The sequence below is a fragment of the Pleurodeles waltl genome, chromosome 12 (genome assembly GCF_031143425.1).
Source record: "Pleurodeles waltl isolate 20211129_DDA chromosome 12, aPleWal1.hap1.20221129, whole genome shotgun sequence".
Lineage (NCBI taxonomy): Eukaryota > Metazoa > Chordata > Amphibia > Caudata > Salamandridae > Pleurodeles > Pleurodeles waltl.
In genome coordinates, this window is record NC_090451.1 from 485,189,967 (window position 1) to 485,208,552 (window position 18,586).

Below are 18,586 nucleotides of genomic sequence, written 5' to 3' on the forward strand. Positions count from 1 at the left end.
ACCACCAGAGTGGAGCTGTATGTCTAGAAAGCAAACAGAGGTTAACAAGGCATCCCTGGCCCCGTGGGAGGCTGACCACCCAGAAATCTACTGTGAGCCCCCGTAGACATGAGATCTGCTGAAGTGAGTATACCCGACCTTTGAAACATCCACCCTTGGGGTTGCACGAGGCTTGGATGTGTCCCTGTTGGGAGTTCCGCAGCAACCACTTGGCGAAACCTATGAGAGCCCCTGCAAAGCACATGCAGTCCTGTGGCAATCCAGGGGCAAAGCCCTCAAGGGTCTTCCAGTGAGAGGGGAATTCTGACAAGAGAGATGTGTCAAAAACAGCTTTACAACAGGCACAAGGAAGCACTGAGGTCACAGATAGAGACTGGTCACCCTAAGACTATCAGATGAAGGCTTATGCACCTCAGTCCTGACGGCCAGAGCACAAAGACCACGAGACAACCACCCTTTGTGGCTGCATGAGTGACTTATATGTGGTCCTGTTGTCAGTTCATGAGCGACACCTTTGCCTAGCCTACGACAGGCCCTGCACAGTCCACACAGTCCCATGGGTGCCCAGCAAAAAGGGCCTCAAGGAGATTCCTGTGAGAGGGGAGTCCTGGTACGAGAAGGAAGTCCGAAGCTGCTTTACCATCGGGCAAGGGGAAGCATCATGGCCTTCAAGGAAGACTCGCATTCATCAATGTCGTCCTCAGTTCTTGCAGGTTTGCCATCCATGGAGCTTGAGCGCTTTCAAAAAGATCTCTGGAGGTGACTCTCCCACCACTCATGATACACCCACATTGAACTATGTAAATATACTCCACCACTGCTCAGGATGCAACATCTCAGTGCACTTTGTATATAAACTACAACACCGTGAGATCAGGTGGGACAGGACCAACAGTGACCAAGTGGACTGTAACCTCATGGACAGGAGATTGAGAGTTCCAGATGTTATCAACACTGACATTTGTGCCCAGAGCAGTCTGGTTAAACTAAGGAGGTGTGCCATGATGCCGAGTGCTCCCAGTTGCACCTGTCCCAGCATCCTGTCCTGCAAACAACTTGAAGAGAGTCAGTGGTGTTTTGTTAGTTTGTTTTGTTCTCTCAAACAGGTTGGGCTTGTTTGTTCATTTTCAATAAAGTTCGGGAGGGATGTAGTGTCCTGATAGACACATTCTAGTGTTTCCACCAGCCACTCTGGTGAGGGCTGGCTTCCACACTCACCCCACACCCATCCATCCCAGGTGTCACCAGTCAGGTGACCTTGCTAATAAAGGGGGCTAGGCTCACGGGCCCTGGGGTAGTTGACTAACTCATAAAGTAGTGTCCGTGTTGTTTTTTATTACAGCATGTGGGCCTAGGGCCCATGACAGTACACTCTTCAGAGTCATTACTCCCCTCATAGGACCTCCTCGTCCCAATCCTCACATTAATGAGGATCTCATAAGCCAAAACACAAAGAAAACGCATGACACCAAGGTACATGCTGAATACAAAGTTTAATCAAAAACAATGTTCAAGACACAAAAGTTTTCATAACACCCACAGAAAAATTGTTCACAGAAGCAAGCAACACATCTAGAGGATAATGCTTGATAAAAGTATGATGTGACTGCCAAGTAGTCTCCCTACAAATCTCCGAGATAGAGACGCCCGCCACCTCAGCCAAAGAAGCTGACACATATCAAGTAGAGCTTCCCTGAACCTGAGTTGGAGGAGCCAGCCCCACAGACCTATAGGACTGGCAAACTGCCAAGCACACCCACCTACTGATGGTGGATATAGACACCTTCTTGCCCTTAGCCACTCCCCTACAGGACACAAACAGAGCAGGAGAAAGACAAAAACCCTGGGTACGTTATAGATAGTCTTGAAGGGCCCTCCTAGCATCCACTACAGATGGAACCAGAGTTCCCTCCTCCCCAGGAAAATCAGGAAGAACAATCTCCTGCTGCAAATGGAATTTAGGGAGAAAGGCTGGATCCAGCAGCAGCACCAACCTGTCTGGCAGGAACTGCAAGTAGGAAAAAGAGATAAGCCAGACCCCCAATCTCGAGCTGAAATGATGGCTAACTTAGCAGACAATCACAGCAAGTCCTCAAAAGGGGACAGTTGGAGACTCTGCAGGACGATCGGCAGATCCCAAGAAGGCACAATCACTGGAGTGACTGGACGGCAAAGCCGAAAACTCTGTAGCAGTTGAACCACCAAAGGAGCAACACCATTCAGCGCAACTCCTGGACCCCTACAAGCAGCGTCCCACTGAGCAGTCAATGTAGAAGGGGAAAGATCTTTCAAAAAAACATCCCTGAGGAACTCGAGAATCACAGCATCCACCCCATGAGAGGCATACCACCTGACAAAAGAGCCCCAGTGCTTACTGTAATACTTAAGGGTGGAAGCCCTGCAGGAATGTTGACTATCCATTGCCACTAGAGAAGAACAACCAAAAGAATCTAACATCAAACGTTCAAGAGCCAGACCGTCAGTTTCAATTTACAGAAATTAGGTAATGACAGGGTGGTAAACTGAAGCAGGGACGGGATCACTTGATGGCGGACAAATCTGCCCCTGGACAATCTCATCAACAGAGAGAACCAATGGAGGCAAGATGAAAAAGGAGCAATCAGGAGAACAGATACCCTCTCCACCCAAATCTTCTGCAGCACCTTCGGGAGGCGTGGAATGGGAGGGAAGGCATACAGAAGGCCCGAGTAGGGCATCCACCGCTTATGCCTGAGGTCAAACCACTTTGAAACAAAACCGAAGAAGAAAGGCATTTTGTGGAGATGCAAAAAAGGTCCACCAAAGGCACCCCAAACTGGAGACAAATATCCTTGAAGAGATGCACTGAAAGATGGTACAGAACTGAAGAAGGGAGGTTGCGGCTCAGGATGTCAGCATGAAAGTTCATGTGGCCCTTAATCTAAACAGCCCACAATCCCTGAGGTGTGATTCTGTGCATGAACAAATCAGGGAAGCCAAGTGATTCAGAGATGTGCACCTCGTCCCCCCTTGGCGATTCGAGTAACAGAGAGCCACCTAGTTGTCTTTGGGAACCAACAGTTTTTCCCCCTGCAGGTGAACCTGGAAGAACAGCAATGCCTGCCAAAGGGCCCCAATTCCTGCCAATTTGAGTCCGCCGACCCTTGGCCTCCAATGACCCCAAAGTGGGCCTCCAACCCCAAAGGCTGGCATCAGTCATGAGGAAAAGAGGAGGAGGAATCTGGAAGCTGATCCCTTTCTCCAGGTTGGGAGTGTGGAGCCACCAAACCAATTTCTGGGCCAGAACAGGAGTGAGAGGTACCAGAGAGTCATATTTTACATGGGAGGGGTCTCAGTGAGACAACAGGTGATTCACCAGAGGCTTGAGGTGCAGACGAGCCCAGAGAACCACAGCCGTGGTGGCATCCATCAACCCTTGGACCCTCAACCAAGTCCAAGCCGGAGCCGACTGCTGGGCTAGGGGATCCAAGAGAAGATGTTGAAGGGTAGCAATGCGAGCAGGTGGGAGAAACACTGTCTCTATTTGAGTGTCAAAACACCACTGATAAATGCAGTCTCTGAGAAGGGACCAGCTGAGACTTTGCTAGATTAAACTTGAAGCCCAGGTGTTGGAACATGTTCATGGTTGCTTCCCCTGCCAGTACAGCCTTAGGAAGAGAGGAAGCAGAAATCAAACAATCGTCAATATAGGGAAACACAGAGGAACCCTGATGCTGCAAAGCCCCCACAGCCGGAGCCCATACCTTGGTAAAAGTCCAGGAAGCAGTGGAGCATCCAAAAGGCAACACCTGAAACTGGTAATGAGCCCCATCCACAGCAAACTGCAGGAACTGTGAGCTTTCATGATGGGCAGACACATGAAATAGGCTTCTTCCAAATCAAGGGAAGCCAGAAAGTTGCCCTGTTGGCTGAGTGGAATGACGGACTGCAGTGTTGTCATCCAAAAATGATTGAGCTTCACTGTCCTGTTCAGAACCATGAGATTTAGAATTGGGTGGTACGAACCATCTGGTTTTGGGACCAAGAAGAGAGCTGAGTAGAATCCCAGGTCCCTTTCCACCACTGGTACCTTGACAATACCACCCTTCTTGAGCAACCTTTCCACCCCAGACAACATAGCAGTCCTCTTTATGGTGTTTCCTGATAATTGGAAAATGAATTTGAGGAGGAAGACCCCAGAACGGAATCCGATACCCCTGACTGATGACTGACAGAACCCACTGATTTGAAATCAAGCTAGGCCATATATCCAGGAACAAATGGAGCCCGGCTCCCACCCAGCACAGTCACTTCTGAGCAGTCCCTTGGGGCTGCTGAGACAGGGCCCAGGGCTTGTTGGTGATCGCAGCTCCCCCGACCACGGGCCTGTCCATGAAAGGGCTGAGAAGACGAGAGAAAGCCCAGAAAGGTTTGTTATGGAAGAAATATTTCTTCTTCTGCACAGCCTGGAAAGGCTTCAGCAATGTTTTGGTCTTGTACCATCTTGTTTAGTCGTCCCCAAAACGTTTAGGACCTTGAAATGGCAGCTTATGAATTAAGGCCCTTTGTGCTGCTTTCAGACACCATGGTTATGTCCAGTGACCATCTACCAGCCACGGCTGCCCTAGCTTTTGAGGAGAAAGCACACAGGGTATCAAATGTGACATGGGACAGCAACTTCATCTGCACTAAGATAGGAGTGGGATATCCTTGATCCTGAAGACAGTCAAATAACTTCTCGAAATCCTTAAGGATTTGTGAGGCATATGCGGAAAAGTGCTTGCCTTGATCTCAAAATGAGATTCAGCATATGCCCGCTTCAAGACAGCCTCCACCATGCTTTCAACAGGATTAGAAAGGGAAGCCTCCTGTAGAAGACAAGGAAGAGGAAAAAGCTATTGAGAACACAATTAAATTGACTTTAGGAACTTACAGAAATTGTTCATCAAACTACACCAGCTGAAACCTCTTGCCCAGAAAGTGAGGAATCCCCTGCTTCTTGATATTGTGCCATTACTTTGCCAGACATTCCTTAATAATATCATGCAAGTGCAAATCATCAACCACTGAGGCACTGTACTGGGAATGGAAGTCATCATCCACCAAAGTTTAGGTTCAAATCCCAACACTTCATGAATATGGGTCACATGTCTGAAAAAATTTACACTGGACATGTTTGCCTTTTGGGGAATTGTTCCTTTTCTCATCCTCATCCCTTTTTAGTTTCTTTGCAGAAGGCTCACTCAGTGCAGGCTGAACCACTTAATTGATCAAGTCCTATAAGTCTGTTCTGGAGATCTTTAACAGGTCATCAGCCTGCAGCTCCTTAACATGTTTCCCTTTCAAACTAGACTTGTCAGACACAGACATCGACTCTTCATCCCCCATAATTTCAATAGTCTAGCAGGAAGTGAACATACAAGATTTCCATTCTTAGTACTGCCTCCTAGCAACCACGTCTCTTGCCCCACAAGATGTGGAAGCTAAAAAAACAGCCTTGCCGCCTCTCCCGCAGCCACATGCAAAGAAAATACAGCAGTGGGAGCCAGGAGCTGCTAGGATCACCTCAGCACCTGAACAGTCTGCCCGCAACTGCCCAGGATGCTCCTCATCCCAGTCAAGCACAGCTTCAGGGAGTGCAGACCCGAGCAGAGCACGGAAGTGATCTACCGAAAGCAGTGGTAAGTCCAGCACGCTCTGTGTAAAACAGCAGTATGTCACAAATAAGCAAGTGATCTATAAAACAAAACAGACCAAAAAGAGTTACTTACATTAGAAATCCTTTCAAAACAGACTCCCAATTCATGTTGCATTCCAAACAGCCTGTCTAGAGACAGGAAAAAAAACAGGCATGTTGGAGGGTGGGAGGGGTTTATATAATAAACTGTATACATGGAATAGCATTTCAAAGGCCTGTCAGGAGGCAGGATAGCCTCACTAATGTAAGGACTGGGATGTGGAGGTTGTATGAGCGGGTAATGACTATGAGGAGGGCTAGTTGGACTATGGATAATGAAGATTAATAGTAAGTAACCATCTTCTTAATGTCAAAAGGTAACACAACAATGATTCTATTTCTTAAAGGGTCTAGTACCATCCAAATAGTTCAAAAGAGCTCTTTTAAAATGTAGCAATGTAGCAATCTCTTTTCCTTAGAAGAAAGGGAAGGAAATCATAATGGTAGAATAACAACCTAAGCTCTGTGTGTCATAGAAGCTGTTAGAGATTTTAGTAGAAAATAAAATCAATTTAATTAAATAACATGTATGAGTGAAGACTAGGCCTAACCAGAAGCCACATTTAAACATGCACTTTCATTTCTAAACATAGCATGAGCAGTGTCTGCTTGACTTGCTTGATTTTCTAATATTGACAAATTCCAACAAACTTTAATTCAGCAGCAATGTTTCTGTCGTAACTTTTGCATGGCCTACGCATGATGCAAACATCCTATGTTAACAAAGAAAATTATATTATTTTATTCTTTCTAGCTTCCTATCCTGTATTGGAATTCCAAAACTTGCTAAACTTGAATTTTCTTCTTTATGAATAGTCTTTTGTGAGGAGATGTATGGAAAAGGCATCATCTAAGTTCATTCGTACCAAATATTTACGGGAGTGTCTTTTCTTTCAGAGACCAAGACAAGTGAGAAATTTGTGTAAAAATCATAATAATCATTGCATCTTGTAGTAGAACTGTCTTTGTTAAACATTTCAATCTCAATGGAAGCAGACCTCGTCATCCAAATTTCAGCGTATATGACTGGCTGCCTAATATCTGAGGTTAAACTTTTGAATTCATGTATAAAGTGTCCCAGGAATAGAACAGATTGTGGAGAAAGAGGAGGTTTTGCTTGACCTTGCCACTTGCCCTCAGACCCAGGCTCTCTCTCTCTCTCCGAGGTTTTGACACAGTCATATTGCTTTCTGCCTAGATTATTCTCTACTAGAAGTTTGTTACAGTATTCTGTATGAGTACTGATAGCCTTGCAGACCAGACTACTTCTTCAACAGAGTTCTTTTTGCTATTTAGAGACTAACATGTTGTACTTCTACTGATATAGAATATTAGAATAGGGATAGATTGAGAGACATGCTTTATGCAATGTTCTGTACATTTTAATTGACTAATAAAGAAAGGCTTAGAACATATGCTAAAATAAAATCATAAAAATTCAATTAAAACTCTCATTATTGACTCCTGAAGGAATATTAAATGTATTGCCTATGAAATTGCAGCTTGCACCTACAACCCATACCCAAGATCCTCTCTTGGGCATTTAAGAGATGCAGGGTATTTTATATTTCACAGATTCTCCACTCTCTCAAAGACACCTTAGAAAATAAATCTGTATTGAGATTAAAAGGTATCACATCCTTTACAACTCTCAACAAGCATTGACAATGCCAATTGGTCTCACTTGATGAATAGGTTTGTCATTTGTCTATTTTTTAATTTAGGCAGTGGCTGTTTGCCGGTATTGCCTTTGCCACTGCTTGTCAGATTACAGCACAAGCATTGGAAAAGGCAATAGGGTGGCGGACAGCCATCTGGAAATGTTTATTAATACTTGTGCCATTCCAAGATAGCTGTGGATGTAAACCTCACATTTAGATGCAATGTGACACCATCTTGGAATAGTAAATCTGAAAAAATAATGCAATTCCAGCTCTATTCACAAGCAAAGTTATGGCCATCTTGGAATGGTAAAAGTGTTATAAAAATATAGGTTCAAGCTGCCATGTAACAATGTTTCCTTTGCAAATGTTTTTGCAGCTTAGGTTAACATAGGGAGTGGGAGTGGACATATACCAAAGTTGGGGTAGACAAATGGGCCAAAAGCAGGGCTTCAGAGTAATAGGCACAGGGACTTTAAAGCGGGTGGTCACAGAGGCATGATTGGGATGGGGAGGCAGTGGGAGCAGGGAATGGTCACAAAGTCAGCAATAACAAACACTTGAACACTATTAGTTTGAAAATAAACGCTACTAACAGATTTTACTTGTTAACAACGACAGAGGCTTGTTGTTGCCCTAAATAAAAATGAACTGGCAACTAAAGAAATTGAAAGGGCATGTGCTGGAATGAACTAGGCTGGTTAAAACCGTCATGATAAACACGTAATTCGCAGACCTTTAGAGATCGGATACGACAATGAAAACTCTGGTGACAGACACATCAATCTTGTTTAGTAGAAAACTGCATTTCTACTCATTACCTCCCGACTTATTCATCCTGTGTATCTTTTGGTTTATCTCTAGCCCATCGCACACTTTACCTCTGTGCACTCGTCATTTCATAGCTTACACTGACATTTGTTTCCAATTAGTGCGGGCAAGAGGGTGGTGCAACCAGTGCCACGGCACAGCGCGCCAAGATCGAGGGGTCATTTTTTGTGTGGCATGCGGAAGAGAGAAAAGGTCAGCGTCCAGACATCTTTGTGTGCCAAGCACATTCAGAGGATTAAAAAACAGCATGATAACTCTGGTGGTTACCAAGCTTGATGGAGAGATCTGTTTATCATGAGGAAGTAGCATAGAGGGTTAACATGCTCGCTTCAAAGCACAACATGTGACATGCAGATCACAGATAGATATTTTGTATAGGTAGCTTAGCGGGTTACTGCTTTTGTCACAAAGATTTCTTGCTTTTTGGATTTCCTAGGTCGCATTTCTTTCAAAGCAGCACGTTGAGCTGTGAGATGGCATCAAGGTGCTGCATGTAAACTGCAAGGCATACCTTTTGAACTTTTCCTCAATCTTTTGTTATCCTGCAGTTTCTAAAAAGGGTTTCTTTAGGAATAATACAATATTATTAGTTTGAAACACTGTGAAAGCTCCCCAACTTGCTTCCCACCCTTTCTTGATTGGAGGAGCGGCTCACAGGGTGCGGAAGGGGCGGGGTGGCACTCAGGGAGCTGGGGGTGGAAATAAACATTTTATTAAATAAAAAAATCATTTACCTTCTCCGGAGCAGCGCTTCTCCTCCGCTGCAGGCAGACACAGGCGCCCAGCCTGCCCTGCAGCCAATCCTGATGCTGCTCGGAGCAGCGTCAGAATTGGCTGGGAGCTCCCAGCCAGGGCGCTCCCAGGCAGACTGGGAGCTTGTGCATGCTCTCCAGCCTGGCAAAGGTGTTGCTGGGCTGGAGAGAGCCTACTGCGCATGTGTGTTTAGCAGGCCTGAGGCAGCTGGCCTAACACACATGCGCTCTGAGGGGGAGGAGTGCTGTGTACTCCCAGTCACTGCTCGTCATCCCTGTGGCCACGCCCTTTAAAAGTTTATTATCGTTTTCTTTTAAAGGTTTTGCAGCTGCCGCTTCTGGCAAGGGGCAACGCTCCTCCTCCCTAACGAAGGAGCCGCCCCTGCCTGATTGCACAGCCACAACTCCTCCCACATTCTTTGATGAATGTCGGCAACATCTAATTAACCAGAAACACAGCGTTAGAAAAGAGACAGGGCTGAAACCATCTGAAAAACCTGAGACTGAGGAAAAGGACTCTTTTTTTATAGGACCGAGGGTGTGGAGCAAGGTCACTAATAGTGACAACAGTCCAGTCAGACTGGCTGCGTGATCAAGGAAGCAACGTCGACAATGAAGGAACCAAGGAAGAGAGAGAATGTGGAGAAAATGATGAATCTGACCAGGGACTCCATAAGGGGGATCTCACAGCCCGCGACACTGGGTGGTGGAGGGGAAAATCCAGAGAAGCCATCTCTACAGAGGATGAGATGAAGAACTGGTGTGAAGAGTGGTGGATGCTGCTGAAGTATGTGCAGAACCTTGCCACAACGCAGGAGAGTTGTGGCTCTGCGTGAGTGATGCAGGGAAAGGAGTGAAAGTGGCTCCTAAAAGAGAGATGTTGTGTTTGTTGTTTTTTTGTGTTGTTATTTCTTTATGCCACAAGTAGAAGATCCACTTGGGGAGCACATAAACCCTCAAGCACAGTGTGGAGAAGATGAGAAGGGGCATCCCCACACACTTCGAAAAAGCCGGAATCACTTTTCCAGAAGGGGGGCTGAGAAAAGGACTCAAAAGGGAAGCAACAAAAGGGAGTAACAGACAGCGGTTATTACTCCTATTTTTAAGAAAACTACACCAAGATATCCTTTCTATGATCCCTTAATTAAGAAGGTTGTTCCTCTCATTCGTTGATTAATCACTATGCTCCCTAAGTATCCCACAAGTGTTTGGGGATGGGCTAATCGCAAACTGTATCACACATATTACTTACCACAACCTTCTCTTTTCCTGAGGGTGCTGGAGGTGACCATCTTGCAGGACCCAAAAAGAAAACAAGAAAGAAGTTACTAGTCCTGCCACAACCCTCCTCAGGAGAGTTGACCTCAGCCAGTCAGTTCTAATACCACTGGGACCATTCCCTATCCACTATACTTTGTTTGTAAACCAAGTCACCATCCATAAATCAGAAAAACATCCTAAGCCATATTTCTGCCCATCGCTCCACAAACAGCCAATCAATGTGTTATGTTTCAAATCCTGATGGGTGGATTTACTAACTCTTCGTGCCTTATGCGCATCACAAAAGTGACATAAGTGTGGTTCAAAATGTTGTTTTGAGGTTTTTCTTTCCAGTACAAATCCTGAAATGTGTTGGAAAGTAGCCCTAGAGTTACACAAAGTAGCACAATGCACTACTTTGCATCAAGGAGATATATCTTGGGTGTTACATGAACATTCCCATGCAATCACCCATAGACTGTGACACTAATCCCTAATTACTAACATTGATAGAAAGACATTTGCATCATACATACACCTCCTTGAGGCAGGCGTAAAGTTGGAGAAAAGATTTATATTCATCAAACCTATCCAACATTGTTAGCGTGCTGCAAGTGTCATACTTTGACAAAGCATAGACTTTTGTGCTTTTAGCTTGAGTAACCTTCTAGTATAAAACCTATGCTTGACATCAGGAACACACCTTTGCACTATGCTCCAGGGATGTTTGCATTGAAGTAAGGCAACTTAAGCGATGCAATCACTAGAGAAGGAAGCAGCAGCACCATATCTTAGGAGATATGATGCTGTTGTGCTCTCTTGTTACATGCAACACAACGTATAAAAATTGGTTACTGTGATGCATGAAAACTTGGTAACTTCCTCCCTTCCTTTTCTCCATACCAAACATTCATAACATATAGGCCCTCATTACAACACTGGCGGTATACACCGCCTACCGCCGCAGAAACAGCCGCCAAAAGACTGTCGCCGCGGCTACCAGCCGTCCATCGAATTATGACCATAGCTGGAATTCTGCCAGAAGGATGACAGAATTCTGGCTGTGGCCATAGTGGCCGATGGCATTAAGATGGGGCTGCTGCCAGCAGCAGCGCCACGCCAGTAGACTACCGCAGACCATATCATGACACATGATACGGCCTGGCAGTGTTCTGCTGGCAGACGCTCCTGTTGGCAGCAGCGCCCCATCCCGTCTCCTGCCAGAGGACCCCTGCAGTCAGGTAGTTGAGTGCTCTGACAGGGGAGGGAGGTGGCGGGTGTTTGTGTGTGGGGGGGGGGGTGTGTGTCTGTCTGTGCATGCGTGTATGCGGTTGTAAGATGTGTGTTGTTTGTGTGCGCATGTATGGATGTGTGAGTGCGTGTTTGTTGTGTTGTGTGCATGCGCATGTGCATGTATGTATGTCTGTGTGTGGATGTGTGTGTAAATGGAAGTATGCATGCATGGATGATTGTGGGCATGAGTGTGTATATGCGTGTGTTAGATGGTGCGTGAAGGTGCATATATGTCATGGGGAGGGTCTGGAGTGGAAGGGGGTTTGAGGGCACCAGGGCAGGGGGAGTGGGGTGGGGAAGACCCCTATCAGTTACAGGGAAGGGATTCCGTGTCACTGATAGTGCTTACCACCATGGTTTTCGTGGCGGTAGGGAAGCCACAAAAATCATGGTGGTAGGCGGGGTCATAATCCCGCAGGTGGGCTAGTGACCGCCACCTGGCTGGAGACTGCAGTCTCCAGCCCAGCGGTCGTTACCGCCGTGGCGAACAGTGTGGTACATTGGCGGTTTGGCTTGAGCCAAACCGCCAATATCATAATATGAGGAAACGTACTGCCAGCCTGTTGGCAGTACTTTTCTCCATTTTACCGCTATCCGCCAGGGTTGTAATGAGGGCCATAATGCCAACCAGTATAGATTACATGTTACTCTACTACTTGTACTACTCATTGTCTTAAGTAACAGATTTTATACATTGACTTACACTTATGTATGACTCATTGTCTCTGTGTGTTTGTGCAGTGGTGCAACACAAAATATAGGGCCCTCCCTGCAGAATGTGAAGAGGGATCTTCCATATATTACAGACAATAATTGCTAATGGCTGAATGGAGCCCCCCTGATGGTTTAGGGGGCCCCCCTGCACCAAAGGGGCTTCAGTGGTCTGTGATACACCCCTTTGTGTGTGATGAAAGCACTCTGACAGTACATTGAGATGAGGAGTGGTATAAAATGAATAAATGTGAGAAAAGGGCTAAGATGAAATGAAAGGAACCATTCAAGGATGTCAGAGAGGGAATGCATGAAGAAGGCGGTAATTGGGAAGGGAGGCCACATAAAATATTGTCACATCGAGTGCCACCAACACCAAAGCTAGCCCTTTTCCCAATGTTTATAACAATGAACTTTTCTATTGAAATGTCTAAGAGCTGAGTGGAGCAACTAACACACAACACAATCACTGATAAGTAATAATGACCAGTAACCACTTCCTGCATTTTCCCCTAAAGCCGCCTGTTGACTTTAAAGTAAACCAAACATCAGTTTTGTATGACACACCCCATAACCATTGCAACTTAAGAGCCTTGATTCCAAAGCCTATGGCTGGTGTTGTGTAGGAGAAGAGCTGGCTCACGCCATATGAATTAAGACATGCATTCCTTATAGATCATTTTACACTCAAAGCCCCGTACCTCCAGGGCCCTGGTGTTGCATTCTTTTTCAATGCCATCACTATGCAGCATTTCCAGAGGGGAAAACACTGGGGCACACCTTTCACAGTGGTCTACTCTGCGCAGGTCTTCCAAAATATCATAACAATTCACACTGCAGTAGTCAGTCATTCAAGAAAATTGCTCACAACTCAAAGTTACAATAATAGGTAGAATGGGCAGGATGCGCCATCTGAGTATATTGAGTGTGATCCCCTCTTGATGGGGTTACTTAGGGTCTCATTTACGAGGCCAGTGGTGCAGGGCGGGCCAGCAAGTGCCTTGTTGCGCCACTCTGCTACACCGGGAAATGGCAGAAATGCACTACATCTACAAGATATAGCGCATTACTGTCCTCCCTCCCTGTGCTGATGCACAAATTGCTGCCTAGCGACAGCACAGACACCCTTGCACCAGGGTGCAAGGATGACTGCCTTGTGGGGATCAAAGATATTTCTCCTCATTGTGTCATTCTTATGCCACTCCTGAGGCGGCATAGAAATCTGGTGCATTCTTAGACTTGTATATCTGGGAATTCATCAGATTCCTTCGAGTTCCATGGGTATTGTGTGGGAACACCCACAGCAACACCCATGGAACGTCCATTTAAAGCTGTGTTATGCGAGAAAGGGGTCCTTATTTACAAGGCCATGAAATGCCACACAAGGCGGCTTTGCACTGCCTTGTAAATATGGGCTACCACACTGCACCACCTGAGCGTCAAAATATGATGCTCTGGTGATGCAGTGTGGCGATAGGGCCTCGTAAATGAGGCCCTTGGTGTGCTGGCTGATTCTCATGAACAAAACAGCCAACTGGTAAATCATAATCATTGTCAATATATGTCCCTGGTCACCCATTTCTCCAACTCCACTAGTAGGCCAGGCACCAACCTGGACCACAAGGGCAGACCTATTGGCAGGCAAATCTAGAGGGCGTCCTTGTTAGCAAATGTCTCAGGTAACATACCTTTGCACTTTTTGAAAAATGAAGTGTTCCAGATGAGTACTTCTCCATCAAGCATGTACCTTCCATTGAGAAGACTACCAAAGCCCACACTTGTGCAAACTCAGGAGATCTTGGACCCTTCTCTGTTATGATAGCTGGGGGCTGAATTCCCTGCATCCTGCCATATATGACATGCTCTCAGCCTCATCTCCACCAGTTTATCCAGTTGTGGAAACCAAACTCTACTCCTGATGCAGTGCTTGGTTTTTACTATCTCCTGGTGCCCCATTTGAGCCAAGTGAATAACCTGTGTGGTAAGGCTCCTTGGAATGAACAGTCTATGTCCCTTTACTTGAAATAGCCAATTAATGTTGAAAGATATGTAGTGAGTCCATTATTTGATGGGCTCCTGAGTTCTATGTGACAAATGCAACTTCTGAGTGTCTTGGTGTCCCATTTTCATGGATGTCAGTGCTATGTGCAGGAAATCATCCACCCTTGTGGCTTCAAGGATTCAGACTCATGATATCAGCAACAGGTGTGATCAGTAGACAATGTACCAGACAAACTCTTTGGTTTCTAAGGCCACCTTTTCTTCCTTCGGTGTGGCAGATTGGGGGTGTTGCAGCAATTAGTCTGCCAGATTCTGAGCACCTGGCTTGTACTCTACTTTGAATGAATATTCTTGAAATCACAAATTTTGAGAGCCTACAATAGGGGCATTAATCCATGATTTTCAGTGAATGTGGCTCCTCTTCTAAGGTGGTGCAAAGGATTTTTACTGTTTCTTGAGGGACATTAGTCCCATAACCTGTCTATTGGGCCCATGCAAGCTCACTAGCCAGCACTAGATGGTCTGTCCTTTTGGTGGCATTCTGTGAACACTCCTTCCAATGGGCTTGCAAGCTTGACACATTTAGTTTATTTTAAAAAACAAGATGGCTGAGGGGCGAGGCCCACAGGGAGACATGCATGGTGTCTTTGGGGTGATCTCTGGCCTGAAACCACTGGGGTGGCCTATAACACCATCCAAATGCACTGAAACATGCTTAAACCAGAGAGCAGACAATGGCAATCACCTGTGAAGCAGGTGATGTGTCCCATGGCCCAGGAGAACAACGTTTCATAATAAAAACCTACAATCCAGTAGCCGCAGTGGGTGGCTCGGCCATCTTGCAACCTTTGCGAGTAGCGCATAGCCTTGTAAACAAGACTGTGCTTGCATGCACACTATGCTTGGCGAGACTCACCTGCAACCTGGCGGTCTCTGAGGTGAACCACAGACAGAATTAGTATACACGGTGGTAATAGAAGGGTGTAACAGGAACTGTTGGAAACTTCATTGCACTCCTTAAACACAGAGGTATCTTTGCGAACCAGCAGTGAGAGCACTAATTAACAATGGGACAGCAAGCCTGTCATGGAGCTGACAAAGGCTCCAGCTGGCTTCTCTTCCTTTCTTCTGGTACACAATGGAAAAGGTGGCAGAAGAGTACAAAGCATAAACAGGCACAGGCACAAGACATCTCAGATAAGAGGAACATATGTACTGTCTACAACAAGAGTATTGCTTCAGACTTTAATATGTTTGCAAACTGTGGCACCTACCACCCACAGAGGAGCCCACGTTGAAAGCATTCAGGATCACGCTCTTTCAAAATGCATTATCGCTTCAAATGGCCTCACAAGAATAATTGACAAGCGCTTCTGTCAAGTGCTCCTTATCAGAGAGAGCATAATGCTTACAAATACACTGGAGACTTGAGATAGAGGAAGTGGCTAGCCAACTTAGGGAGCAAGACATTATTTGATTCTATATCCTTACTAAGAAATGGAATCCAGGCATAAAAACAGTGGCATGATATCCATACAATGGCCCGAAGTGAATGGTGGGGCTAACGAGATGCAAGAAGCAATGGCACTCAGCGGAGGCCAGCACATGAAGCATAAAGCCTGAATCATCAACGGGGGCAACAAAGGCAGGGCACAGTGTGGGGGGCTAAGGGGTGTGTAATCGAAGACATCAATATCACCATGGATGCTGACAATTCAGAGACATCTGCCATCACAGCAAAAGATGTTTCAAAATCCTGGTCAATGGAGTATCACGATAAAATTGAAAACTTGATGATGACACAAATGGACATGATGCCCAAGCTGTCAGATGTGACAAAGGATCTGCAAGCAATAAGCAACCGTGTACCCACCAATGAATAAGGTGGCAATAAACTAGGAATAGGAAAAAACACAAACAGCAATAGAAAGGGAGATTAAGGAGCTCCGGAAGAAATGGACAGATCTGAAAGACATGTCTCGCAGGGACAATATAGGCATCCGCAATGTGCCCAAGAATGAAGAAAGCATACACATAATGGACTTCAGCAGAGATCCATTTTCCCATATTACAGGTGAAAACCAGCCCTACGAAATACCAACTATATGAGCGCACAGTGGGTTCACCGAGAAAAACGCTGGGTCCGAGACCGAGAGATATAATTGTGAAATTAGGCTTATCTGAGCTGAACAATCAGATAATGAGGGAAGCTAGAGTCAGGTGTGGAATCATATGCAGAGATTAAATGCTAGATGTGTTCAAAGACATCTCACAAACAACACTTAACAAACAATGTGCTATGCCCATGATCACAGTGGAACTATGGCAAATCCATAACAGGTGGACATTTCCTTTTGGATTATGGTTTAAGCTTTGAAGCAGATCTTATGTGGTTCACACAGAGGAGGAGGCTCAAGATATTATACTGCCATAGGGAGAGAGAGACATCTGGACCCTTCCCAAAATATGGTGCAGAATGTGAGGACTGCATAGAAAAACCCAAAGGGTAAATGACAAACAAAAACAATTGTGTAGGGGTGAGAAATACCCTTTTGAGTGAGTTAAGTACCCAGGGAGAATGTATTTCTCTATAACCCAGAGCCATTGAAATAGCACCCATAGAATTGTTCTTCCTTGCCCTCAGAAGGATTGAGGGGGATTGGCTCCACTCTCTCCCCACCTATCCCTGAAGATAAATAAATGGTAAACATCCAGAATCACAGGAAAATCATCAAAACACTGACCAGCATTAAGGGATATGGTAGACAATCATAATGACTCAATATGCTATGAGAATGGGATGGGTGGCTCTTGAATAGAGAATGCAGGACTTCCCATATCAAGAGTAAAAGTTAGACGTTTAGTGAGAATAGTCCAAGAGAAGTTGTATCAAAACTTACAGCAATGTGCTCTTGTAGATAAAAATGTAAGTCTATATTGAGTTACTAATGGGCAGGAATTTTCGGGAGTACAGTTGTCTATGTAAATGATTGTCATTACACACTAACTGAGGGCCAGAAACATGGCCAATATTAGCTGTTCAGAGGTGGTTGGGGAAGCTTTCACGTAGCAACATAATTCATCATTGTGCCGGAGAGCATCTGTCCCCACCTCATGGAGGTTGCTGTTCTGTCTAGTTGGAGAGGGAGGGGGCGGCGGGGTTAGCTCATGTTCAAAGGATGGTTATAATGGGAGTTATGAAACAGGCCCCAAAGCCTATAGTGATTCCAAGATCCATACGGAGGAAACCAGTTTGTCACTCTGAGCATGCAGTCGCACAGAACTTGAGTATCCTTGATACTTCAAATATCATCATGGACTTTCTGAAGAGTGAACTCTCCAGTTAAAATACACAAGCTATTGAGGGAGATCAGAGTAGATCAGTCCAGACATCCTTTGCCTACAATAGACCCACTTGAGATTGTCAGCTACTCACCTCCTGAAAAAAAAAATCTTACCCCACATTTGTTTTCCTCAACACAGGTCAACATGGGATGTTTGTGATCCATCAGGACTCCCAAATCAACAATTCATTCACAGTTAAGGATGGATAAGAAGGCTGTTTTCTGTATCTATCTGGCACGCAACAGGGAGGAAACCTACACCTCCTAAACATATATGTCCTGAACACAGCACAAAATAGTTTCATAGAACATTTCTTCACTAAAATAGAATCTTGGAACTCAACAGATTTATTGTTGGTGGGGGATGTTATTATTGTACCTAATGCAGAACATAACAGACACACACAGAAATGTTCCCACTAGGGAGCAATCTCAAGTCACCTTCTTCAAAAATTGAGCAATGCTGGGGTGCTCAAAATATGTAGCGAAAAATGAGAACTCCCTCTCCCACGTGCCCATGCCCTATTTAAGGATATACTTGGTGTGGGGTAATTGGGTATGGTTGGAAAGCACAAGAGACATAACGTATGGTCCAGGCACGATCTCTGAACACTCAATCCCCTTTTACAGGGTGATTACACAGAGGATCACAGAAGGACAAACTGAAGATTTGGCAAATCAATACTCCAGAATTCTGAAGGGCCCTCAAGACCTGGTTGTTTGAATGAGCCTCAGGACCTGCAAGTGCCTGGATACCCTGTCAGGTAGTTAGCTGCCCTTTGGAAATCCTGATTGATTGGTTGATTGATTATTTGATTACTAAAGTAGATAATCAGGCAATTAGAGACACCATCAAACAATACATTGATGAAAATGAGAAGGGGACATGCCCACGCACATTTTATGGTATGAACTGAAAGCAGTAATACAAGGCCAGTACATATCAGTAAAGGCACACCTTAGAAGGATATACACATTAAGAAAAGAGTCTCTGATGGCCAAAATAGAGACAGAGAA